General features: G+C 50.6%; 1 protein-coding gene across 2 annotated transcripts in view; it reads left to right on the forward strand.

Annotated features, from left to right (window-relative positions):
• Nucleotides 1-707: 707 nt before the first annotated feature.
• KIAA1671 (KIAA1671 ortholog) overlaps nt 708-25991 on the forward strand; it is a 187831-nt gene continuing 162547 nt past the window's right edge. Inside the window, exon 1 of one of the 2 annotated variants that reach the window (XM_060118093.1) lies at nt 708-795. The gene's annotated coding sequence lies outside the window, so the exon portion shown is untranslated. Of the gene's footprint in view, nt 796-1267; nt 1350-25991 lie in introns of those variants that run through there. The other variant, XM_060118094.1, reaches the window with a different exon arrangement.

The raw sequence follows: 25991 nt of genomic DNA on the forward strand, positions 1-25991 counted from the left end.
TACTGCAGGTGCTTAATAAAGACCTATGGAATGAAATGAGTAAAGGATAGCAAAACAGGCATTTTCCCATTCAGGAGCAACTTCCTTCGATTCTCTCAACTTGTCCAAAAAGTCTCTATATGCCTCACACCTCGACCCCCACCTCAACACAATGGCAGCAGGCGTGGCATACAGTAGGCGCCCCAGCGGGAGTGAACAACCTCCTGCCAGGCCCCGGGTCGTGCGGTCCCGGGTGCAATTCCCCTGATTGCCGCGAGGCGACGCGAGCGCCTCGCGCAGACCGCCCCCCAAGCCGGCGCCCGCAGCCCAAGAGATTCCATGGGCGAGGCTCTACCGTGCGCCTCCTGAGTTCCCGGGCTGCATTAGGCTCTTGGGGGCGCAGACCCGGCAGCCGGTCGGTGTCCATTGCGGGGGATCCCAGCCAGCGCCGCGGGCTGACCCCGGGAATGCGGGCGGGGATCATGAACAACGTTCTGAGTCCGGCGCGGCGGGGTGAGGGCTCGAGGGCCGGGACCGCTTCCGGGAGGAGTGTCGGGGCAAACTCGCGACCTCTGACCTGTCTCACCGTCCCCCGGCCCCGGCGCCGGCCGAGAGCACGGGTCCGCCGGCAGCGCTCCGCCCCGGGGCCCTCCGCGCAGGCGCCCTCGGCCACGGTTCCCACGGCGACGGGGGCGCTTCCACGCCCGAGGCCCCGCCCCCAGCAGGCTAGGCTGCGCTGGGCCGCGGGCGGCGCGGGCAGGTGCCACAGGCTGCGGGCAGGTGGAGGCGCGGCGGGCCGGCGGCGGCGGCTCTAGGGTAGGTTGAGTGGCGGCCGCGGTAGATGGGGGCAGGCCATCCGCCCCCTGTCCCCGGCCTGCGAGGGGGCCGGGGAGGCGGCGGCCGGCGATGGCCGCCAAGTTTCTGCTCGGCTGAGGCCCCGGGAGAAAAGTTGGCAAAGTTGGCCGGGGAAGAGGTGGGGACCCGGTGGATCTCCCGGGGCTTTGAGTCTGCAGGGAGGGGGCATCTCGATTTGGGAGCTGGGAGGTCTGTCTCTCGAGACTTGGGAGTGGATCCCGCGGGAAGATCCCTCACTGGGCAGCCAATGGATCCCACGCCACCCGGTTGAAGACTTGGAAGTCGATCCCAGGAGTGGATCGGGCGCTGGTGGCCTGGGGTCCCATTCGATCCCCAGCCTGGGGGTGACTGTGGATGGTGATTGGAAACTGGGAGCTAGTTGATCCCTCTCCTCTGACCCCCACTGGTCCGAGCCTTGGGAGTGATTCCGAGAGGAGATCTGGTGGCCGGGAGCTGGGGTATCGCTGGAGATCCGTACCCAGCCTGGAACTGCTAGGATCCGGACATCCGTGCAGGTTGGAGGCCCAGGAGGTGGACACTGGGAAGCGGGGGTGCTGATCGAGGCGGAGCCCGGGGCTAAGGGATCCTGCGGGCACCTGGGGCGGTGGAGAGAACAGCGCGCGGGGCCCCACGGGCTCCGGGGCTCCGGACGCGCCCTCCCCGCAGGGCCTGCGCACCCCTCCGCGCGCCTTCTCAGGGCAGAGGCGCCCTGATGGGATTAAGGCTCAATCCCCCTGCTCCCAGTAGGCTCGGGTGGCCCCCACCCCGCTGGCGGCGCTGCCTAGGGCTACAGGCGGGACCCAGGGGAGGGGAAGCGGCCCGTTGACCCCCGAGCCGGGCCCGACCTTTCCACACCCTCCTAGCACACACTCGGCACGGAGCCGCGGCGCCGCGCCCTGGAGCCCTGCTTCTCCGCTGGTCGGTAGCCGGTCGGTAGTGGGGCTGCCGTGTGACCTCCGCGCGCCGCCTAGGTGGCCAAGGCTTCCTGCCCGCGGGACTGAACTTTCTCCAGACAGGAGCTGCCATTACCTTTTGGAAAGGAAAGGGCTATACCTGTTGCACAAAGAAAGTGCTTTTTCTTTGCAGCTTCTTTGTGACCTTGGACAAAACACTTAACCTCTCTGAGCCCAGGTCTCCCTTTCGGGCAAAATGGAGTGGGGGTGGGGGTCACAGTCCTCCCTCGTCTGGGTGACTGGCAGGATTAATAGGTATAAAAGGTATGAAACAGGTACAGGCTCTGTAAATATTAGTGGGCCCTCATTCTGTGGTCTCTCCCTTGTCTCATCCCCCGCCACTTCCCCTCGGGTATCTGAAGGAAGGCTCCAGAAACCCAACTCGCTGTCTTTTTTAATTGCAGGATTAGGCAGATATTTAACTTAGTCTTTCTTCCAAAGGGGTTTAATTGCCTCTCTGATCCCCCTTGCAGAGAGAAGCTCTAGGGTTTGGCTAATCAGTAACCAGGGCATTTGGACAAGACTTCTCCCTTGGCCCAGCTTTCCCTTTGCTAATCCATCGAAGCTCCTGGACAAACATGCATTCACCCCCAGACACCGGTGTCTCATCCTTGGGACAGTTCCAGAGGGAGTTGTGCATCCACTAGCCACGGTCCTGGTGGTTTTATGGGGAATCCTTTCTAAAGGATTTGCATGCTTGACAAGGGTGCAATTATCCTAGAGAAGTACAGGGTTTCATTCAGTACAGTGTCTGGACATGTGAGAAGCTCATTCGGTCAACCAGTGTGTGCATTGAGCACCTACTATGGGGCAGACACTAGAAATGGTGGACCCAGGGCAATATAGGATCTGTCCTCCTGGCTTGCGATCTAGCTGTGAGCCATCAGCTTGCCCTGCAGTCCAGTGAGGCAGCTGTACTGATTTTTTTTTTTTTTTTTTTTTTTTTTTGCGGTATGCGGGCCTCTCACTGTTGTGGCCTCCCCCGTTGCGGAGCACAGGCTCCGGACGCGCAGGCTCCGGACGCGCAGGCTCAGCGGCCATGGCTCACGGGCCCAGCCGCTCCGCGGCATATGGGATCCTCCCAGACCGGGGCACGAACCCGTATCCCCTGCATCGGCAGGCGGACTCTCAACCACTTGCGCCACCAGGGAGGCCCTGTACTGATTCTTGATGTTGGGGGTATAACCCTCACCCCAGATTCTGAGTCTGGAGGTGCCCCCCCGCCGTGGAGATCCTGGGGCCTGGCTTTTATTCAGGGCTGACCTTGGCAGGAGAATGGAACAGCCCACTATCTGGCCATGAGCCTTTCTCCCCTCTCAGCATCACCAGAATACATCTCTGACCATCTCAGAAAAAGAGCCCCAGAAGAATGTTTTAAATGTGCATTCATTAATTAATTCATTCAACAAATATTTCAAGACACCATGTCAAAGAGGAGGCACACCCTTAAGGGGTAAATTCTTTGTGAAAAGAGGCAGCTGTCCAGAAGGAGAGAGCTGTGGTAATGGGAAGAGGGGCTGATGGCTTCTGACCTGGAGTGGGGGATGGTGGGCAGGGGGTTTGTTTCTTGAAGAGTGTGCCCGTGGGTAGAGGATGGCGTTATGTGCTGGAAAGAGGGAACAGAAAGGCCTTGGCGCCTGGACGGAGGAGGGAGCATAGCGTGTTGGCTGGAGATCCTGGCAGGGGCCAGGGCAACCATTCCCAGGGGCTTGGACTTTATACCGGGGCACTGGGGCACTGTGGGAGTTTCTCTGGGGGAGAGGGATGGAGTCAGATGTGTGTTTTGGGAAGCTTGCCCATCTCTTGCGGAGGCTGGATGGGAGATGGTGTGCCAGGAGGCTGGAGACTGCTCGAAAAATCCAGGTGAGAGGTGATGACGGAACTGAACTTGCATAGCGACAGTGGTCAGTGTTGTGTTTCAACAGCCACACAGTTGAAGACCCCTTCCTGGAGGCATGGCAGTCAATCTGGAGAAGGAAACCCCCAGTGGAGGTGGCTTGCATATTTTAAGTGTCAGTATTTCATTCAAGTCAGCAAACCTTCCTGAGCATCTGTTGTCACCTGCCCTGAGAGGGTCATAAACATCTGAGGGGACTTTACCTTGGAACCCTCACCACCGTCCTGTGTGAGGGGGTGGGGCTCGTCATTCCCATTTTACAGATTCAGGACTCAGTGTTGTGGTGGTGAGGTCTTTGTCAGCTGCCAGTGGCAGAACAGGGATTTGAACTTGCTTCCAGCTTGCAAATTGCGGATGTTTGGAGTTAGGGAAGTTGAATAGAGAAGCCACAAATGTTGGTGAGATTGGGTCATGGTGCAGCAGGGGTAAACCCAGGGAGGCTTCCAGGAGGAGGCAGGGGTAGAAAGGAGGGAGTCGGCCAGGGAGACTTGGAGGCAAACCCTGGCGCTGCCCCTTCCTGGCTGTGGTCTGAGGCCATGGTATTTGGTTTGAGACTCAGTGTCCTCATCTGTAAAATGGGCTCATGATAGGATACTCCCCTCTCTCAAAGGGTTGTTATACAAGTTAAGAGAAGCAGTGCGTGGACATTACCAGGCGTAATGTCTACACTGGTCTGTGCCCACTAAGTAGTGGGTATGATTATTATAATAGATGTCATCACAGCGTGTCATTATATATATATACACACACACACACTTGAGCTGAGTCTTAAAGGAGGAGAGGGCAAGGATGAGGACATTGCAGGCAGCAGGAGCAGGACAGGCAAAGGCAGGGCCATTAGGAGAACTGCATGCTCATTGGTATACCCAGAATACAGGGTGTGTTGAAGAAATAAAAGTTAGACCATTGGCAACAAAAATTCTCTTTACACCCCCTGCCACTCCCTAAATACCCAAACAGGAAGGCTTTGGCAGGTTTGGGATTGAGAGGAGGGCAGGGGGAATCTCTGTCCAGGAGTTTCACATTTCTTCCCCCACTCACCCATCCAGATTATAGGAGTGTGACCCCAGACAAGCCATTCCCCTCCTGAGACCTCAATTTCTTCCTCTGTAAAATGGGAGGATTGGAGAGAATGTAGAGAAAGCACGTAACACATCAGAACAACTGCTTTTCACTGAACCCTTTACATGTGCTGGATCCTGGGCGAAGCTCTTTTGTTCTTTTTTTATTCTTCACAACAAACACAGGCGATGCCTGCTTTGGGGACCCTTGATTCTGCAGTTTATAAAACTGAGGCTTTGAGGGGTCCTTCTGCCCAAGACCACTACCGAAACTCCTGTCATTTACAAAGAAGCTAACAAACTTTGAATTGAGAGATACACACACATGCACACAAATTTTTTTTCCTTCAATGTGATGGATATTTTATTGAGCATCTTCTATGGGCAATTCAAAAGAGCCTCTGCCCTTAGGAATTCACTCCACAGAAATCTGGTCAATTGGGTGGGAGGAAGGGAGGGGGAAGGCAAAGTGAGACAAATACGGAAATGATCATGGATTGACTTCTGGGAAGTAGTTATCACTGCCACATTTGCTAATTGCTCAGTTGAGTGAACTTTGAAATGTTGTACAGCCTTGTCTCCACTGAGAATATAAAATACATCCCCAAAGGCTGATCTTTGGATATTTACATCACTGAGTCAGAAGAGATACACATACACACACACACACACTCACACACACAGTATAATAATAACATATAATATATATATTATTGTAAAATAACATGTAACATACCAAACACTTCAAAGATGGCAAAATGATTTTATGTTAAGTGAAAAGTAAAATCCCACCCAAGACCCCCAATCCCATTCCTCAGAGATAATGCAGTCAGCAGTTTCCCTCGACCCTCCAGAAACTTTTCACATACATATGCTCTGTTTACTTCTTTCCAAGCCCTTATCACACTCTGCTATCTTAAGTTGTTTTGGGTTTTTTTTTTTTTTGTCCACTCTGGAACCAGATGGAAAGAATTGCATCTTGGTTCTGCCACTTATTGGCTGTGTGACCTTGGGCAGGTGACTTAACCTCTCTGAGCTGCAGTTTCCTCATCGGTAAATGGAGATAATAACGGGTCTTACCTCTGAGGGTTGCTGTGAGGAGGAAATGAAAAGGGACTGGCACATGGTCAGTGCTCGGTATGTGTTGCTTGTTATTATTATTCTTGTTCCTTGTGGTGGTTGTAGTGGAGGTGGTATTGCTTCCTCCCCCTCTAGATGACGCTCCAAGAAGGCAGAAACCCTATTTGTCTTCACTGCTGTTTCCTTAGTAAACAGTTGTGGAATAAAGAAATGAATCAGTATATGTGGACATACACTTTGAACAACAACAATCCTAAGACAGAATTTCACGCAGAAATTAAAAATAGATGTGGACCCATTTTAGACTGTGTTGACTTACTGCACTCTTTTAAAAAACTGAACAATACTTCAATGCATGAAGGTGCTATTAGTTATTGAGCACGTGCCCTGCTGGTGGGCATTGAGTGGTTTGTTTTCTTGCTATAACACACAGTGTCACGGTGACATCCTGCTCATGTGTCTTTGCATACTTGTAGTCGATGGGAGGACACATTCCAAGATGGGGAACAGTTAGGATAAAGGGTGTTTAGAATGTTGATCTCACCTGCTCAGTTTCCCTCCAGAGTGGCTGTACCTTTCCTACTCCTTCCAGGGCTGGAAACACATAGTCCCTTGTGTCAGTCAGGTTTCTCCATGATAATACTGTGTAACAAACATCTCCCAAATCACAGTGAATTTTTTTTTGTCTGCGTTGGGTCTTTGTTGCTGTGCAGGGGCTTTCTCTAGTTGCGGTGAGTGGGGGCTACTCTTCATCGTGGGGCACGGGCTTCTCATTGTGGTGGCTTCTCTTGTTGCGGAGCACAGGCTCTAGGCATGTGGGCTTCAGTAGCTGTGGCACACGGGCTCAGTAGTTGTGGCTCGCAGGCTCTAAAGCGCAGGCTCAGTAGTTGTGGTGCACGGGCTTAGTTGCTCCGCGGCATGTGGGATCTTCCCAGACCAGGGCTCGAACCCATGTCCCCTGCATTGGCAGGCTGATTCTTTTTTTTTTTTTTTTTTCTTTTTTGCGGTATGCGGGCCTCTCACTGTTGTGGCCTCTCCCGTTGCGGAGCACAGGCTCCGGATGCGCAGGCCCATCGGCCATGGCTCACGGGCCCAGCCGCTCCGCGGCATATGGGATCCTCCCAGACCGGGGCACGAACCCGTATCCCCTGCATCGGCAGGCGGACTCTTAACCACTGCGCCACCAGGGAGGCCCTGGCAGGCTGATTCTTAACCACTGTACCACCAGGGAAGTCCCTGCAGTGACTTTTAACAGCAAACATTTGTTTCATACTTGGGGGTCATCAGATGGCTTGGCTGACCTTGGCTGGGCTTGGCAGGGAGGCTGGATTCCAGGCTTTGGATTGGGCTCCCGTCTGCCCTGTGTATCTTCATCTTGGTACCCAGGCTGACAGGCAGCAGCCAGCCAGGACGTACTCTTCTGTGGTGGACAACAGATGCTCAGGAGCTCACTGGGAACCTGCAGAGCCTCTGAAAGCCTCCCCTTGGAACTGGGAAGGTGTCATTCTGCCCTCATTCTCTTGGCCAAAGCAAGTCACATGGCCAAACTGAATATCAATGAGATGGAAGTATGATCCTCTCATGGAGGCTGAGAGGGAGCTAGTATATATCTTCTGAGCAGGAATACAGCCTGCCACATGGGTCAGGAAGGTCCTTGCCAAGGTGGAGGGTCTGCCCAGAGGTGGCGGTGAGCATCGTGGCTCATGATTTGTGGGGGACACATCAGAGCAGGGGTCTGGGTAAGGAGACCCGGTTTGTGAGGACTCCCAGAACAGGCAGTTCACCTCTCTGAGCCTCAGTTTCCTCATCTGGAAAATGGGAATAATGCGTCTTCTCTGGCAGAGCTGCTTTGAAGCTTGAAACAGTATTGGATAAGGAGGTGCTTTCTGTGACATGAGGTGCGAAGGTGAGGGATAATCGTCTTGATGATGGTTTTTGCTCTGAACTTTGTTCCTCAAGCTCTGGTACCTGTAGCCAGTGGACTGGGAGATCACAGTGAGGCCAAGGGGAGGCTGTGGAGGTGATCAATCTGGCTTCAAATCCCAGCTCTGCTCCTTATGGTCCTCGTGACCCTCAACCAGTCTCATCACCTCTCGGAACCTCAGTTTTCCTGTTTGTAAAATGGACACAGGGTGCTTATGACTATTAGCAAGAAGGACTGTGAAACACTTGGCATGAAGTAGATGACAAATAAATGGTCCTGTGACTGCGGAGCTGGGGTGGGGGTGGGGGTTCCTGATTAGGGTGGAGTGAGGAATTCTGCAAAACTGGATATCGGTTCTGCAGAATTGGTTATAGAATTAGATATTCCCAACAACCCTTGGGAATAATGCAGAGAATCTGGATCCAGACTGCCTGTGTTCAGACCTCACCTCCACTACTTTCCAGCTGTGTGACCTTAGGCAAGACAGTTAGTCTCTCTGTGCCTCAGTTTCCTCCTCTGTAAAATGGGAGTAACAATGGTGCCTGCCTCCTGAGGTGGATGAGCATTAAATGAGTTAATACATAGTGCCCTATAATGAATGTACATGTGTCATTTTTTAAAATTTATTTATTTATTTATTTTTGGCTGCGTGGGTCTTCGTTGCTGCGCACGGGCTTTCTCTAGTTGCGGCAAGTGGAAGCTACTCTTTGTTGCGGCGTGCGGGCTTCTCATTGCAGTGGCTTCTCTTGTTGCAAAGCACGGGCTCTAGGCATGCAGGCTTCAGTAATTGTGGCATGCGGGCTCAGGAGTTGTGGCTCATGGGCTCTAGAGCGCAGGCTCAGTAGTTGTGGCGCACAGGCTTAGTTGCTCTGAGGCATGTGGGATCTTCTGGGACCAGGGCTCGAACCCGTGTCCCCTGCATTGGCAAGCTAATTCTTAACCACTGCGCCACCAGGGAAGTCCCTACATGTGTCAATTTTACAATAATACTATTGTCATTATTACTAGTATCATTATTATGTATGAAGGTCTGGTGAGGTTGCTTCTGGTCCTTGGAGCACCAGGCCCTGGGGAAAGGAGTGACTTAGGACCCCTGCTTCCCAGCAAGTGTTTTTCCCCTTCTGCTGTAGCTGGAGGGCTGTCAGTTAATGGATCACTGTTTACATGACTTTCTGTCCCCAAGGCGAGCCTTGACTATCCACTCAGCCCCCTTCCGGCCAGGGAGGGGTCTTGGATGCTCTTAGTTTAAGGAATATTCACACCGCCCTGTTGTGGAAACAATCAGCAAGTTTCAGGGAGCCCATGGTTATGAGTATCGGCTGGAGGTCACCTGAGATAGGTACAGGGTTAGAAGTCACACTTACTCCTTCATTCAATGAAAATTTATCCTGTATCTATCACTTGGCAAATCCCGTGCTGGCCATGGGGAAAATGGGATCTGCTTGATGTCAGGGCTGGATTTTTGGAGAAAAGTCGGGTGGCGCCAGCATGGGATACCTATGTGACCCTGTGTAGGTCGCTTCACCTCTCTGAGCATTTCCCCATCGGTGAAGTGAGTCTCAGATGGGCCAAGGTGTCACTGGAGGTGAGAGAGGACAGCCTTTGACCTGTGTGTACCTGATGGTCTCTGCCTTGGCTCCTGTGCCTTCAGAAGTTTGGGGAGATGACTGAGTCTGCTGTTCCTCCATCTGCTGAGACCTGGCTTTTGAGAACAGTAAATGTTATTTAGAGTAAAATAAAAATAAGTAGGGAGTTTTCATTCTGTCCCAGGCACTGTGCTCATCACTGTTTTATTTGATTCTTTTTTTTTTTTTGCGGTACGCGGGCCTCTCACTGTTGTGGCCTCTCCCGTTGCGGGTGGCCATGGTTCATGGGCCCAGCCGCTCCACGGCATGTGGGATCTTCCCAGACCAGGGCATGAACCCGTGTCCCCTGCATTGGCAGGCAGACTCTCAACCACTGCGCCACCAGGGAAACCCTATTTGATTCTTATGTCCCCATTTTACAGATGAGAAAACTGAGGCTCAGAGAGGGAGCCCCATGCCCAAGGCCTCTACTAGGAAGGGGGAATGCTGATCCTTGCAGCCTGACTCAGCCCCTGTGCCTTGAATCCCTCCTTTGCTGCCTCCCTGGCGGTAAAGCAGGCCAAGCTAGATAATCCTAGTATTCCATCTCATCTGTACTGTGTCATTGCTGTGTGGCTCTGGGCAAGTGACTTTGCCTCTCTGAGCCTCAGTCCTCATCTGCAGAAAGAAGACACTAGGATTTTCCCTGTGGGGTGGTTGTGGGGTTAGGTGAGGTAACCGTGCACATAGTAGGCACTTTAAAAATGGGAGCCCTGCCCCATAAAAAGATCAGTTTAGTATTCTTAAAAACTGTCTTTAAGTTATGCCAAGGAATGACTTTATGAATCACTATATAAATCTTCCTTGTTTGTAGTAGCAGAAGTAGTCATAGTAGCAGTAATTCAAAATAATAATTAGCATTGATGGACTGCTTCTTATACTCTAGTTCCTTGTGCATTATTATATCCAATATTTTCTCAGTGCTAGTGTTGTTCCCATTTACAGATGAGGAAACTGAGTCCCGGTGTGGTGAACCTCCTCTCCCAGAGCTACCAGCTAGTGGCAGCCCTTTTGTGTGTGAATCTCCTTGGTGGAGATACAGCTGCACTTTCAAAGGCTCCAGGTCAGGGCTATGGCTCTGTGTTGACGTTTCTTTTTGTTTTGCTTCCTCAGTGAAGAAAGCCCTTTCTGGGTGCCATCCTGTTTACCTGAGGCGTGGTGAGGCACCGCTGTGGGAAGGAAGCCCAGTGTGCGGAGCCCACCGGCAGAGGGAGGCCAGCAGGCACATTGGGTACACCGAGGTCACTCCGTGGACTCCCGCCACCCCGCCTGCCCAGACATGGATCCTGGGCCTTAGTGGGCACAGTGCCTGCCAAGCCCTGCCCAGTGCCTGGGCTGGGCTAGGGAGTGACTCGTTGGGGAACTCCCAGGGCCCTTTGGCCTGGGAAGCTACCCAAGTTTGTCTCTCCCTTTCATTTTAGGCCCCAGCCCTGGAAATCTCATGTCTTTGTTTCTAGAATGGATTACCTGCCTGCCAGGGACTTGCTTGGCATGAGAAGGGGTCCGAGGCCATGGGAGAGAATGCAGAGTATATTAGAATGAGTTATGGGCCACTAGTCAGGACCCCTGAGTACCCACTTCTCTGCTGTGTGTCCTTGGGTAAGCCCCTTCCCGCTCTGGGCCTTTTTCACAGGGGGAGGACAACTGGATGAGTAGATCCCAGAGCCTTTTATTCCTGCTGTGCCTTCTGGGAAGACTCAAAACCAGACCTTTGAAAGGTAGGGCCCAGGAAAAAACCAAAAAAAACAACAACAAAATCCCACCCTTTGTTGAAGACCTACTGTGTGCCAACTGCCTTGTTAGGGAGGTAGTACATCTACGTCTTCTGTCAGTCCTCAGAATGACGTGGACAGGTGGTATTACTAACCCGTTTTACAGATGAGAAAACCAAGCCTCAGAGACCTGAAGCCTTCCTCAAGTTCTCTTAGCTTGAGGCAAGAAGTGGCAGAGGCTGGATCTGAACTCAGGTCTGCCACCTGGAAAACTGCCAACCCCTATGATAATAACTCAACTCAGTGGGTCCTCCCACCTCCCCATGACCATGTTGAAAATACCATCCCTCCCCTCAGAACTTCCCGCGCAGTGTATCCCTGTCCTCTTTTGGGATAGTTGGTCATTTTCATCTTTGTTATTAATTAAGCACCTACTGTGTACCAGGGCCTGGGCTGGGCCCTGGGTCTCAGAGGTGCCTGGGATACAGCTCCTGCCCTCCCAGAGGGGACAGATGAGGAGTTACAAGGCAGCGTGCCCAGGGCTGTGATGGCGGGTGTGGGGCCCATAGGGGCACCGGGGTGGGGACCCTGTTCTCCTGGCCCCGCCTCCTGGCAGCCTCGAAGCAAAACCCTTTCCCTTGACACGCTCAGACTTGGATGAGACGGGAAGCTTTAGCAACCAGCATTCCACCTCCTTCTTGGAGAGGTGAGATGTGCCTGGTTACTGTCGGATTTAACTGCAGGGAGGAGATGATAAGATGTCCAAGTGTCGCCTTTATCCAGATGCCTTCATCACAGCCCCTCTGCCCTCCTCCTTTGCCTTCATTAAAGGGGGGGATGGGGTGGAGGGGGGCAGCAAAAAGCTCTGGAGGAATTTTTGGAATGCCCAGAATGCTGACTGACCCAGCAGAGCAAGTGTGAGCCATCTGCCCTGGCTTTAGTGGGCTCGGCTGGGCGACCGCAGGGGCTTTCTGGGTGTCACCCAGTTCCTGTGCCAAGGCCCGGGTCACCCCCGGGAAGGTGGCTCTTCTGTGGACCTCGGCAGCGGCCCACCATGATGACACTGCTCGGTTGAGAGCCATGCAGCCCTGGGGTCACCTGCTGCCTCTGTTTTGTGGCCAGCCCTAGGCATGGCTTCTTCTCTCTGCATGGGTGTCTGTGCCATGGAGCGTGGGTGCTGATGCCCATCTTTCAGCCTGGCTGGGAGCTCCCAGCGAGGTCACGTAGGTGAATGTTGGGGTGAATGGCCAGTTGATGTTCATGCTGGTCTACTGGGGCGGGTGATGATGTTAAGTAAAGCCCCCACTGTGCACATGCATCCTTCTGCAGTACCATGGGGTTTCTATAACCTTTACTATTTACACCTGGCCAGCCCTTCTGCCTGAAGGTGGTGGCAGGAGATAACTGTTCAGTGCTCTAACGGATGATTCTCAGTTCATTTTCCAAATTAATAATTTTTATTCTCTTTTTATCCTTAGTACAATATGTTTACATCATGCTACAGTACATGTTCATTGTCAAACATTTACAAATACAGATAAACAAAAAGGAGGAGGTAAAACTCATACAATCGCACAATCGAAAGATAACCAGGGCTCATGTTTTGCAGTGTGAGCTTTAGACTTGTGCACAGTCCATGTGATGGAGAGATGTCAGCACTGCATTCTGCGGTTTAGAGTGTGGGCTTTATTCTCAGGTGGCTTGAATCCAAATCCTGGCTCTGGAATCTCCTAGCTGTGTGACCTTGGGCAGGTCACTTTCCCTCTCTGAGCCTCAGTTTCTCCTCCATGAAGTAAGGTGGCTGTGAGGATTAAATGAGTCGATGTCTATGAAGTGCTTAGAGAGGCCTGGGATACAGCAAAGGCTTCATGTTTACGAGCTACCGTTTTACACTATGCATATTTTTCCTTGTTTTGAGCGCTGCGCCCCTTTCTAGCAATGCTGTAATCTACAACTGGCGGGTTTGGACATTAGGCTGGGGGGACACTCTGACCACCTCCTGGCAGGGCCAGGGCCAGCAGTGGGGGCTGCTGAGAACGGGGGTTGGGCCAGCTGGTTTGGCTGACACAGAGCACTCCTGGCTCGCTCACAAGCCGGTCCTGATCTTTATCGCTCAGGGATGCTTCCTGTCCCCACTGAGTCCTGGGCGTTTGTCCAAATTAAAGCCGCTGGCTGGTCCCAGCAGCTGGAGGTGGCCCCTGTAAATGAGCTCACCGAGAACCCTTCTTCTTTCTCCCTTGGCACCCACAGTGGTTTCAGAAGGATGGGCTCAGCCACAGCTGGGAAGAGGGACAGGGTGGGCTGGCCACCTCTAAGCAGGTCTGAAACTAGGAAGTCACCTGGCACCAGTGGGGACCCTCAGAGAGAGGGAAGGGGTTTGGGGAGCCATCGGGCAGGACAGTTAATGGAGCCTGGCTTTCAGAAGTGAATTTGGGGTTGGCGACATCCATGGGGGCAAGCGATGGTGTGCTTTACCAGCTCAGTGACCACGGGCGAGTTAAACAACCTCATCTGCCCTCAGTCTTCTTCTCTGTAACATGGGGCTAATAGTAGGTCTCACCTTACAGGGTTGTTGTACTATGTTATGTAAAGGTCCTAGCACAACTGGACCCATAGTCAGCACCTCCTCGTCATCATCATTTGTACATCTAAAACCACATGGACTGAGCCAGACACTATGCTAAGTGCTCGCTATGCATTATTTCCTAGTCATGAATTGTCGTTGCTGTTATTAACACCGTTGTCCTGCTGTCTGATTCCACACTGCTTGGGAGTATGTTTAACCATGGCTTCACACCTTTGAGCGTGTGATGAAACACTCAGCACACAGTCAGTGATCAATAAAAGGCAACCACAGTGGTTATTATTATTAGGTTTGCTGGCATTACACGCAGCTGTTGGACAAGAGGCAGCTCCCTCACCAACCCAACGTCTGTAATTTGGAGCGCCTGCCCCGTGAGTGTTCTTCTGGGGCTGACCTTGAAATACAGGTTTGGGACTTCCCTGACGGTCCAGTGGTTAAGATTCTGCGCTTCCAATGCAGGGGACGTGGGTTCAATCCCTGGTTGGGGGACTAAGATCCCGCATGCCGCATGGCACAGCCAAAAAAAAAAAAGAAAACCAGCTTTTCCTTGTCCATTTCAGTGCCATGCCCCTGCCCCCATCGGCAGTCCTCCTGGCTGTTTATCCACTTCAGCTGCTCTGAAGGATGGTCGCCGCATCCTGGGGGTACCCCCGGGATCCTCCAGAGTGAATGTTTTACCCACGACATGGTACATCCCAAACATCTCTCCCAAATTTGGGCATGATTAATCTGGCTGTTGTTGTGGAGGATGGTACAAAATTTGCACCCGGAAACGGTATTTTTAGGGGGTGAATCGTGGAGGCAGGGTGTTGGGAGGATAACTGCTCTTGTGGGCTGCTGGCTCTGGCTCTGGCTGCAGTCTTCATCTTCTGCTGGCTTGGAGTACAGGTGGGGGGTTTCCCTCTAACGGTGCTTCCAGAGGCCAACCGATGCTGGGAAATCTTTAGTTCCAGCGTGTGTCTACTGTGAGGGGGCGGGGTAGGCGGCTGGAACAGGCCGGGACCCCAGCTGGGTTTCCCTTCTATCTGAAATCTAAGATCATACTAGAGAAAGATGCTAAGTACTAAATATAATTCTTTGGGTAGTTCTTAGTACCGAAACAAGACAGAATCGTTATAGAACACAAGCAAAAAATAAAAATACAAAATAAAAATCAACCAAAATGTTACCACTCAGGCAGATATCACAGTGATAACAACAACAAAAATAATAAGTTAATGTCTATTGAGTACTTGCTAAATGCTTTACATGCTTTATCTCACTTCACCTACTCAGGAAAAGGTATTTCTGAGAGATGTGAATTCAGGACCCTGTGCTCATGAATGCATGGTCAGAACCACCCAAAAGATCTGGTCCCCCATTGATCCTTCCGTCGACCCCCTAGGATGTGCCAGGTACGTGCTAACTCACTTCATTCTCATGGTGACTCAGAGAGGCAGGAACTCTTCTTGTTCCCATTTTCCAGATGAGGAAACTGAGGTCCAGAGAGGTGAAGTCCCTAGCCCATGGTCACTCAGGAGGTGGGATGTGAACCCATGTAGAGCCTCTGGTTTGAGGATTTAATGCATCAACTCTGTGTTTCCCAAAGTCCAGTCATTCCTGTATCACCTTGAAAATTTTTCATATTTACGTACCACCTGGGACTGTTCCTCAGTTAACGTTTTTCTTGAACTTGACTCACTTTTTAAAGTAACAGCTTTACTGAAATACAATTCACTTACCATATGATTCATTCATTTAAAGCGTACAATTCAAATTACAGTTAAAAATAGGACTACCATATGATCCAGCAATTCCAGTTCTGGGTATTTATCCAAAGAAAATGAAAACATTATCTTGAAAAGACATCTGCACCCCTGTGTTCATTGCAGCATTATTCATAATTGCCAAGATATGAAAGCAACCTAAGCGTCCATCGATGAATGAATGGATAAAGAAGGTGTGGCATATATATACAATGGCATATTATTCAGCCATAAAAAGGAGTGAAATCTTGCCATTTGTGACAACATGGGTGGACCTCAAGAGGATCAAGCTAAGTGAAATAAGTCAGATAGAGGAAGACAAATACCAGATGATCTCATTTATATGTGTAATCTAAAAAAAAAAACCAAACAAACCCAAAACAAAAACAAGACCTCTAGTACATAGATACAAAGAACAGATTGGTGGTTGCCAAGGGGGTGGGCGGTGGGCCTGGGGGTTGAAATGGGTGATCAAAAGGTACAAACTTGCAGTTATGCAATAAGTCCTGGAGATGTAATGTACAGCATGGTGACTCTAAGTTAATAATATTGTATTGCATATTTGAAAGCTGCTAAGAGAGTAGATCTTAAAAGTTCCATCACAAGAAAAAAACTTTTTGTAATTATGTGTGGTGATGGATGTTAACTACACTTATTGTGGTGATCATTTTGCAACATATACACTTGAAACTAATAGAATGTTGTATGTCAGTTACACCTTAATAAAAAAATTTAAATAAAAAGAATTAAGAAAGTATATAGTTCAGTGGGTTTTAGTATATTCACAATTTTAGGACATTTTTATGACCACAAAAAGAAATTTTGTATTCATTTGCAGTCATTCCCCACTTCCTTCCAATTCCCCCAGCCCCTGGTAACCATTAATCTACTTTCTGTTTCTCGGATTTGCCTATTTTGGGCATTTCATATAAATGGAATCATACTGTATGTAGTTTTTATTCTGGCTTCTTTCACTCAGCATAACATTTTCAGGGTTCAGCAATGTTGTCAAGTGTATCAGGACTCCATTCGTTTTTATGGCCGAATAATACTCCATTGTATGGCTCGACGACATTTTGACTCATTTTTTTAAAACTTAAAAATATTAAAAAAGATGTTCAACGTGCTGGTTATATTTGATCTAAAGCATGGGGAAATGCATCACTTAAAGCCTTTTTTTTTTACTATAACTGGAGATTTATTATATTCTAATACAGATCATTTATAAATGCAATTTCTTTATTCAAAAGTTCCCTCTCTTTTTGTCTGTGTACCATTTACAAAACTATTCTGAAAGCAGAATATACGTGCACAAGTCTGCAAAGACTGCAAATTCAGAATATGGTAAATGCTTTACAAGTTACTTTCAAAAAACTATCTGCTGTATAACTGATTCACTTTGTTATAAAGCAGAAACTGACACACCATTGTAAAGCAGTTATATTCTAATAAAGATGTTAAAAAAAAAAAACTATCTGCCACAGCTGGGCCTTTACAGTGCCTTTTTCTTTTCTTTTCTTTTCTTTTTTTTTTGGATAAAAATATTTCAATGCCAGCCTTCCTTCCGCTGCGTTATCACTGTGGTACATACACACTCCTGCCCTGATGTACTTGGGACCGTACATTTTTTGGTAAACTCTTAACAGGCCACCCACAAAGTGAGCTGTTTTATCATGTCGTGTCGTTGTTATATTTGGGGGAGGGGGGTGTGATGAGATATTTTCCATTTTGTCCCATGAATGAGAAAAACACAGTCTTCTGCTAGAACAGAGGAGAGATTTAAATTTCAGCGTTGAGTGCTCGCATGCTGTACGCTGCCCCCATCCACATATTGGGTTGAATGTATGAAAGTGCCATTTTTGTAGCCCAACAATGGTGGCATATTGTAATTTCATATGGTACAACCTGAGGATGACCCCACCAGGTCAGCAGTATTGGTCCCTGTTTGCAGATGAGAAAACTGAGCCTCAAGAGGGAGGCGACTCAGCAAACACAGCCAGGACGGGCAGAACGGGGAGCCAAAGTCCCTACTCATTTCATACGGCCTCCCTTGGCTCTCGCAGTGACACTGCTGATTCACCGGCGGTGGGTGGGAGCTTTGGCTTATTTTTTCGGCAGCAGGGGCGGGTTTCCCTGCACCATCCGCGCTCCCCTCCGTTCTGCGTGGGCTGGCCACGTGCTTACTGCATGCCCTGCGGGAGGCTGCTGGCTGGGAACCAAACGAGTCTACCCATCTCTGGTCTCCAAGGCCCCTGACAACCCGGTCCTTCCTCTCCCCATCCTGAGCCAGCGACTGGGGCTCTTGGCCCCGCTGCAGCCGGGAACGCTGAGCCCTGCGCATCCCTCCCTGGAGGATTGGTCCACATTTGGCAACTCCCCGTCTACGGAGCAGGATGGCAGAATCCCCAGGGGCGGGCATTGGATCCGGGCCCTAACCAGGCTGTCTGGATTTTTGTGCCTTTTCTTTGGAAGCCTTCCTTTCTAGGAGAGGGAACAAAAGGCCTCGAGTGCCTGTTTCTCTCAAGGTCACAGAGCCAGCTGGGAGCTGCTGCGCAGGGACAAGATGTCAGGATTCCTGCCACCTAATTCCTGCTCCTTCCCCCCCGACACCCTCCCGGCCCTCTTGAGCCCCCCTGTTGTTGGAGGCACCCATCCTTGCTGCCCCCCACAGCAGGTGTGAGCTGGCTGGGGGTGCCACACAGCCCCCGAGCTGTCTGGGTGGAGCTCCAGCACCCACTGGCCACCCGCCAGGTGACTTGGGGAGCCCACCAGGCCGGTCACGGCTTGAAGATAGTCCAGCACCCAGCAGCACCCCAGCAAGTGGCGGAATGGGTTTGGCCCTTTCCCCACCCATCCCCCGCATGCTGGGGCCCACCCCTGGCTCAGCCCATGGGCCACCTGCCTCTGGCTGCGCCTGAGTGTACCGGGCTTTGCAGGAGAAATGCTGCCTAGGTCCTCGCTGCCCCAGGAGGACAAAACCTTCCAGGGACCCTGCCAGTGGGGAGGGGAAGGGGGAGACGGAGGCGGGGTAACTGGACCAGCAGAGTCACAGCCCAGTGTGGATGACCACAGTTTCACAAAGAGACAGACCCCAGTTCCAGCTGTGCCTCTGGACAAGTCATATCACCTGCCTCTACTTCCGTTTTCCTCATCTGCCAAATGGATGTGATAGGCCTGCTTCAAAGGACTGATAAGGGTTGGGCCTGTAGTAGGGGCTCAGTAAATGGCCATGTAATGGGGGAGGGGGTAGATGGAGGAGACCAGGCAGGCTCTCGTGTCCAGGAAGCCTGGGCTCAAGTCTTTGGCTTCACCACTTGCTGCTTGTGTGACTCCGGGCAAGTTGAGTCCCCAGCCTCAGTTTCCCTGTCTGTACAATGGGAATGACAGGAGAACCAATTTGAATGTGCTGTTATGAGGACTGATTGAGATGCTGCCTGTGAAGTTCTTATTAGCTGGGCATGTCTTTGGAAGCTGTTATTATGATTATTATTAATATAATAATAATGTTTCCACAGTATCAGCATCGGATGCATCTGAGTGTGTTTATTGGATGACTTGCAACCTTGGGAATGTGTTTCTTTGAAAAGGGGGAAACCAAAGGGTGATGGAGGCAGGGGGATGGTTGATGTGAACCCTCAGGGGCCCTTCCTGTCCAGAGATTATGGATAAAATGTTGGTCCAAGGCCAGGGACTCTGTTCTGCTGTCTGGGCCTTTGACAAATGGGGTCATTGGCCTTGGTGAGGCGAATGGGTGGATGGTAGGCAGGATCCACCCCCAACTTCCTGCTGGGGTGTGAGTCAGAAACAGAAAAGCCTGAGTGTGTCCAAGTCCCTCTAACCCTGTGGTCACTTGGGGGCACCCACCTTCCCCCCCCTTCCCTCCCCTGGGGTTCTGGTGGGGCCCAGGGGTCTGATGTGCTCACAGGTTGTTCTATGGACTGGTTTCTCACCCTTAGATTCGCAGCGGGGTGGGGTGGGAGAGCTGGGGTTGCTGAAGCCCAGAGAGGGCAGGGTCTTTGACCTGTGTCACCCAGCAAGCTGAGGGCAGAGGGCTCTTGACTCTGGGCTCTGGGCAGGGACATTTTATTGCTGAATTGGCCTCTGTCCTCACTGAGTTTAATTTCTCCACTTTCTCACCTGCAGTGCATAGTCTTTATTCCTTACTCATAAGTAGCACCTGGCATTAACCAAACCACGAGGCCAAAAATACACTCCCCTGGACCTACATATTTTTCATGTGGGTGTCCTCCAAAAGCTCAGAGGGAGGATGGTAATAACAGCCACCACCATCTTATAGCTGTTAACACATTGAACACATGCTGTGAACCAGGCACGCTGCTCTGCACTTTATAACGAGTAACTCATTTCATCCTCCCAGTGGCCCCATAAGGCAGGGATTGTTATTTTAATACTCATTTTACAGATGTGGTAACTAAGGTACAGAAAGGCAAAATAACTTGCCCAAGGCCACCATGGTAGAACTGGGATTTGAATCCAGGCAGCAAAATCTGGCACCAGATTTTAAAAATAAAAATTATATTAAGATTGTGGTGAAGTACACATAATGTAAATTTAGCATCTTAACCATTTTTAGGTGTACCGTTCAGCGGCATTAAATATGCTACCGTCATCACCATCCATCTCCAGAATTCTTTTCATTTTGCAAAACTGAAACTCTGCACCCATTAACACTAGCTCCCCATTCCCAGCTTCCCGCATCCCCTGATAACTGTTACTCCACTTTCTGTCTCTGAATTTGACTAGTCTAGATACCTTATGTAAGTGGGATCATGCAATATTTGTCCTTTTGTGACTGGCTTATTTCACTGAGCATAATGTCCTCAAGTTTCACCCATGTTGTAGCCTGTGTCAGAATTTCCTTCCTTTTTAAGGCTGAATAATATTCCATTGTACATAAACACCACACTTTGTTTATCCATTCCTCAGTCGTGTACCTGGACACTTGGGTTACTTCCACATTTTAGCTATTGTGAAGAATGCTGCTATTAACATGGGTGTACAAATATCACTTTGAGATCCTCCTTTCAATTATTTTAGGTAGTTACCCAGAACTAGGATTGATGGATGTATGATAATTCTATTTTTAATTATTTGGGGAACCACCACACTGTTTTCCACAGCAGCTGCACCATTTTACATTCCCACCAGCAACGTACAACCGCATCCCACCAACACCTTTTTTTTTTTCCACCAACACCTTTTATTTTCTGTTATTTTTTAAAAAAAAACACCAGCCATCCTAATAGGTGTGGCTGGCACCTGATTTTTGTGGGAGATTCTTAGAAGCTGTATTTGTGAGGCCTCAGTTCCTGTTAGAATGTCTGCTGCATCATGGGATGCGTTTTCTGGAAATATTTTGGACTCTCCCACCTGACTGGGAACTTTCTCAGGATGAGCCCCAGGGCCGCCACAGGGGTGCTGGCCTGGGTTAGATGCTGAGGAAACGCCAAAGAACTCGATTCTCACTGACCCAGGGCACACCCCGGCATGTGTCTTTTTTGGGGAGAAACGCTCAAGGTCCGGATCTTATTCTTCCAGAATGCTCTCTGGGCACCGTAGTCCCACCTTCTGGGTCACTGGGGAGGAAGCAGCGGCTGAATACCTGGCACTTGACTGTTTCGAAGAAATACCCTCCCACCCCCGGCAGCTTTAAGAAAATACAGGTGCTGGGACCACCATTTGGAGGCTCATACTCCGTAGGTCTGGGGTGGGGCCCGAGCATCTGTTTTAAAAAAGCAATCTCCTCAGGTGATTCTTACGGGCACCTGGCCCAAGAGGCACGCCCATATAACATGTCACTCGACTCTGGCTAAAGCTGTGGAATTTATCACAAAAATACCCGAGGGACATGTGTGTGTCTGTGTCTTCGCTAGAGTGAGTGAGTTAATGAATGAATGATGAATGAATGAGTGCTGAGTTCCCCAGGCTCTGTCATCCCCACCCCATCTTCATAATTTTTGCCCCGTCTCTACAGGCATACCTCGGAGATATTGCGAGTTCGGTTCCAGACCACCACAAGAAAGCCAATACGATAAAAAAGCGAGCCACATGAATTTTTGGTTTCCCAATGCACATAAAAGTTATGTTTACACTATACTGTAGTCTGTTAAGGGTGCAATAGCATGATGTCTAAAAAGACAATGTACAGGGCTTCCCTGGTGGCGCAGTAGTTGAGAGTCCGCCTGTCGATGCAGGGGACACGGGTTTGCGCCCCGGTCCGGGAAGATCCCACATGCCGCAGAGCGGCTGGGCCCGTGAGCCATGGCCGCTGAGCCTTCGCGCCTGGAGCCTGTGCTCCGCAACGAGAGAGGCCACAACAGTGAGAGGCCCGCATACCGCAAAATAAAAATAAAATAAAATTTAAAAAAGGACAATGTACATACTTTAATTAAAAAATACTTTATTGCTCAGAAATGCTGATCATCATCTGAGCCTTCAGCTAATCGTAACCATTTTGCTGGTGGAGGGTTTGAAATATCGCGAGAGTTATCAAAATGCGACACAGACCGGAAGTGAGCAAAGGCTGTTGGAAAATGGCACCTATAGACTTGCTCGACGCAGGGTTGCTACAGACCTTCAATTTGTGAAAAACGTAGTATCTTCGAAGGGCCAAAAAATGAGGTATGCCTGTGTACTTTCTATGTTATTAGTCACCTAATACTTTAAAGCCACCCCACCTAGGTGTACTCAAACAAATCTATGTAAAAATTGGAAAAGCCAGTATCTCTGGCCATAAACAGAAGTTTACTTTCAAGGTACAAAGGCAATCAAACCGTGTCAGCAGATTTCAGCTAAATTCAGTCATCCCTCGGTATCTGCGGGGGATTAGGTCCTAAGAGCCACCTGGGTACCCAAATCCGCGAGTGCTTAAGTCCAGTCTAGGATAGACGGCCTTCCGTATCCGTGGCTTCCTCATCCTCGGATGCAACCAACTGCGGGTGGTAAACACAGTACACGGTGTGCAGTCTGTTGAATCCATGGATGCGGAAACCGCGGATGCAGAAAGTGCGTAGGCGGCGCCCAGACTGTAAATGCTGCAACCCCCAAGGGTTTTGAGCCAGAGGCCTTGCTTTCTTTCTTACAAAGTGTAATTAGGGGCTTCTCAGGTGGTGCAGTGGTTGGGAGTCCGCCTGCCGATGCAGGGGACGCGGGTTCGTGCCCCGGACCGGGAGGATCCCACATGCCGCGGAGCAGCTGGGCCCGTGAGCCATGGCCGCTGAGCCTGCGCGTCCGGAGCCTGTGTTCCGCAACGGGAGAGGCCGCAGCCGTGAGAGGCCCGCGTACCACAAAAAAAAAAAAAAAAAAAAAAAGTGTAATTAGCAAGTGTTACATAAGTGTTAAGGACAGGCTAGCGCCCGGTAGAGATGTTCTCCTGCCTGGAACGACTTTTCCTTCATGAGTCAGTGCTATTTATTGTCCAGTCCTTGGACTCGGTGGCCTCCCATGCTTCATAGCTGAAAAGTCAGGCAATGAGGGCGTGAGGGAGGAGCCGGGGTGACAGGGAGAATGGATTCCCGTGGGCGAGGCCCACCATCTTGAGTGGCCATCGCCCCGAACTGCCCTGTGGGCGTGGGATTAACCCGAGCCCAGGGCATCCCTTGCCCCACGGCTGTCCCAGGACTGAAGAGGCTTTTATCTACAGGTTCATTGAGTTGAGACGGGTCCCTGCCAAGGAGGTCAGGTCCTGGGTCGGGCACAGAGCCCAGAGGGCGCGGACCTCGTAGCTGGGAGTCAGGAGGGAGAAGAGGCCTGTCCTGCCGCACCGGAGTCCCTGTGGGGTGGACGTAGGCATCCCGGCTCCTCGGATCACCGGTGTGGAGGCCAGCGGTCTGCCTCTTCCTGGAGTGTGACCTTGGGTGAGTCCCTTGACCTCTCTGAGCTTCCCTTGGTCTCTCTGAGCTTCCCTTGGTGCATCTGTCAGATTCATTCATTTGGCAACTACGGTTGAATGCCTGCTGGGGCCAGGCTCTGAGCTGCTTGCCGCAGGAAACCCGGCCGCTGAGACCCCTTCTCCCTGGGAGTTTATGGGCTGGCGGGGAGGCGGACATGGCAGGGAGGGGAAGAGGTGCAGGAGGCTTTGAAGATAGTCTGGAGGAGGTGCTTTAGCTGAGCGGTCGGCTCAGGTTTTTCTGAGGCTGGTGTAACAAGTAACCACAATCTGCGTTACTTAGAACAACAGAACTGTATTCGCTTACAGTCTGGAGGCTAGAAGTCCAAAATCAAGGTGTCAGCAGGGCCTCACTCCCTCAGAGGCTCTAAGGGGAACCCTTTCTTTCTTCTTCCAGTTTCTGGTGGCTTCCGGCAGTCCTTAGTGTTTCTTGGCTTGTGTCTGTATATCTGCATTTTCTTTTCTTATGAGGACACCAGTCATTGGATCAGGGCCCACGCTAATGCAATATGACTTCACTGAGACATCATTATGTCTGCAAAGACCAAATAGAGTCGCATTCCAAGATTCCAGATGGACATGAATTTTAGGAGGACACTATTCAACCCACTATGCTGAGGAAGGGCCATTAAAGCTGAGACCTAAACATGTGTGGGTGGTCAGGGAGGGTGGGGAGTTGGGGGGAGGGGGTCATTCCGGCAGAGGGAACAGCATGTGCGAAGGCTTTGCGGTGGGAGGGCAGCTGAGGCGAGGGTGACGGGGGCAGGGTAAACAAGGGGAGCTGTCGGGGCTGAGGGCAGAGAGACTGGGGGGCTGCAGCACGGAGCCCCGGAAAAGGGATGGATTTCACCCTAAGCGCCTCTGACGAGTTTAAACGGGGGCGTAACGTGATTGGATTCCGTTTTTTGGAATTCCGTTTTTGGAAAACGGTCATCTTTTTTTTTTTCTAATTGAAGTACAGTTGACTTACAATGTTGTGTTAATTTCTGTCGTGCAGCAGAGTGACTCAGTTATACATATACATACATTCTTTTTTATATTCTTTTCCATTTATGGTTTATCACAGGATATTGAATATAGTTCCCTATTTTTTTTTTTTTTTTTTAAACAAGGTCGTTCTAACTATAGACGGGGAAGGGGCATGGCAGTGACCAACGGTATACATGCTTTAAGGTTTACCCCAGCACATTTGCTTCCCACGAGTGCTTTAATCTTCAGAGCCCTGGCAGGGAGGTAGAGCAGTGCTAATATCCCTTGAGAAAACGAAGGCCCAGAGAGGGTAAGCAGTTTTCCTAGGATCACACAGCTAGGATGAAGAGCACTCGAGACCCTCACCAATTCTGTCTTGTGAATGCTCAGGCACCTGGAGGTGAAGGACCTTGAAGGTCCATTTTCAGAGCCAGCTGGGATTCCGGGGCAGGGGAAATGCATTGATTTTACACCTGTTGCTGCCTTTGCTGTGTCATTTGCTCAGCCCAGGGAAGGTTTAGCTATGTGATGGGGATAAGGTAGCTTTGGCAACTTAGTGTGGAGTTAATTCCCTTATATCTGTGAGCTGCTAGGATCCTCCCCTTCAGAGCAGAGCTCCAGAGGAGAAAAAGCAGGCCAAGGGCAATAAACACTGCCCTGTTCACCAAAGAGCATTTTGGAGGGTTGTGATAAAATCTTGGGCCAAGGCCCAAAGGAAATGGCAGGATAGTTAAGACTGTCCCAGAACCTTTGAGCTGATGTTTCTGTGACATTTGGAGTGTCTATTCACATGGAAAAGAACTCTCTTCTTCTTGAGAAGTAAAAACTCACATCTATTTGGATGAAACATTCCAAAGTGTGAACATGTTCATTTAACGCGTCCTGGGATTGAAAACATAAATTAAGTGCCATCTCCCAGGTATTGAGGACGCTAATATCCTCCTAAGAGACAGGCTTATTCGCTGGATCTGAAATTCCCAGTGTGGTGCAAGGTCATTATTTCCTGCTCGGGTCTCTTGTTTCTTTATTTCTCTCTTTGGGTGCTGGGGTCAGGGGGAGGGGGACGGAGGGATTGCTCTGGAATGCCCCCCTTCTGATGACGATTTTTCTCCAACTGTGTTTTGAGAGAGCTGTGGGGTGCTCCCTGGGCAGAAAGCTGAGCCAGACACTGCTGACTCCCTCCCCAAGCCTAGCTGCTGGGATGGACTCCTTACCCAGCAAGGTTGAGAGATGCTGTCTGTGTGTGTGTGTGTGTGTGTGTGTGTGTGTGTGCGCGCGCGCGTGTGGCGGAGAGGAGTTAAACTTGTTTCCGGATCTTAGGGCTGGTTTCCTTCCTCTCCTGGTGAAAGGCCCTGTCGAATGAATCACATCCTCTCTTTAGCATTCTGGGCCCACAGAATGTCAAGGCCAGCCTGGTGTTGTCAGAGGGACGCCCACCCAGGGGATGTCAGACTCTGGTTTGGGACTCCATGGAGGGACTTTGGGCCACCCCAAGGGACGATGCCTATAGCTTCCCTTTGAGGCATGTATATTTCATTCATTCAACCATCCATCCATGTGTCCATCCATCCATCTGTCCTTCCACCCATCCACTCATTGCAAATCTGGGTGATGCTCAACCCCTTGCTGGAGACAGGTCCTTGGGTTAATCATCCACCCTTTGTTATTCCAACACCTGCCTCGGCCTGGCCCTATGCA

The sequence above is a fragment of the Mesoplodon densirostris genome, chromosome 15, assembly GCF_025265405.1.
Source record: "Mesoplodon densirostris isolate mMesDen1 chromosome 15, mMesDen1 primary haplotype, whole genome shotgun sequence".
NCBI classification, from domain to species: domain Eukaryota; kingdom Metazoa; phylum Chordata; class Mammalia; order Artiodactyla; family Ziphiidae; genus Mesoplodon; species Mesoplodon densirostris.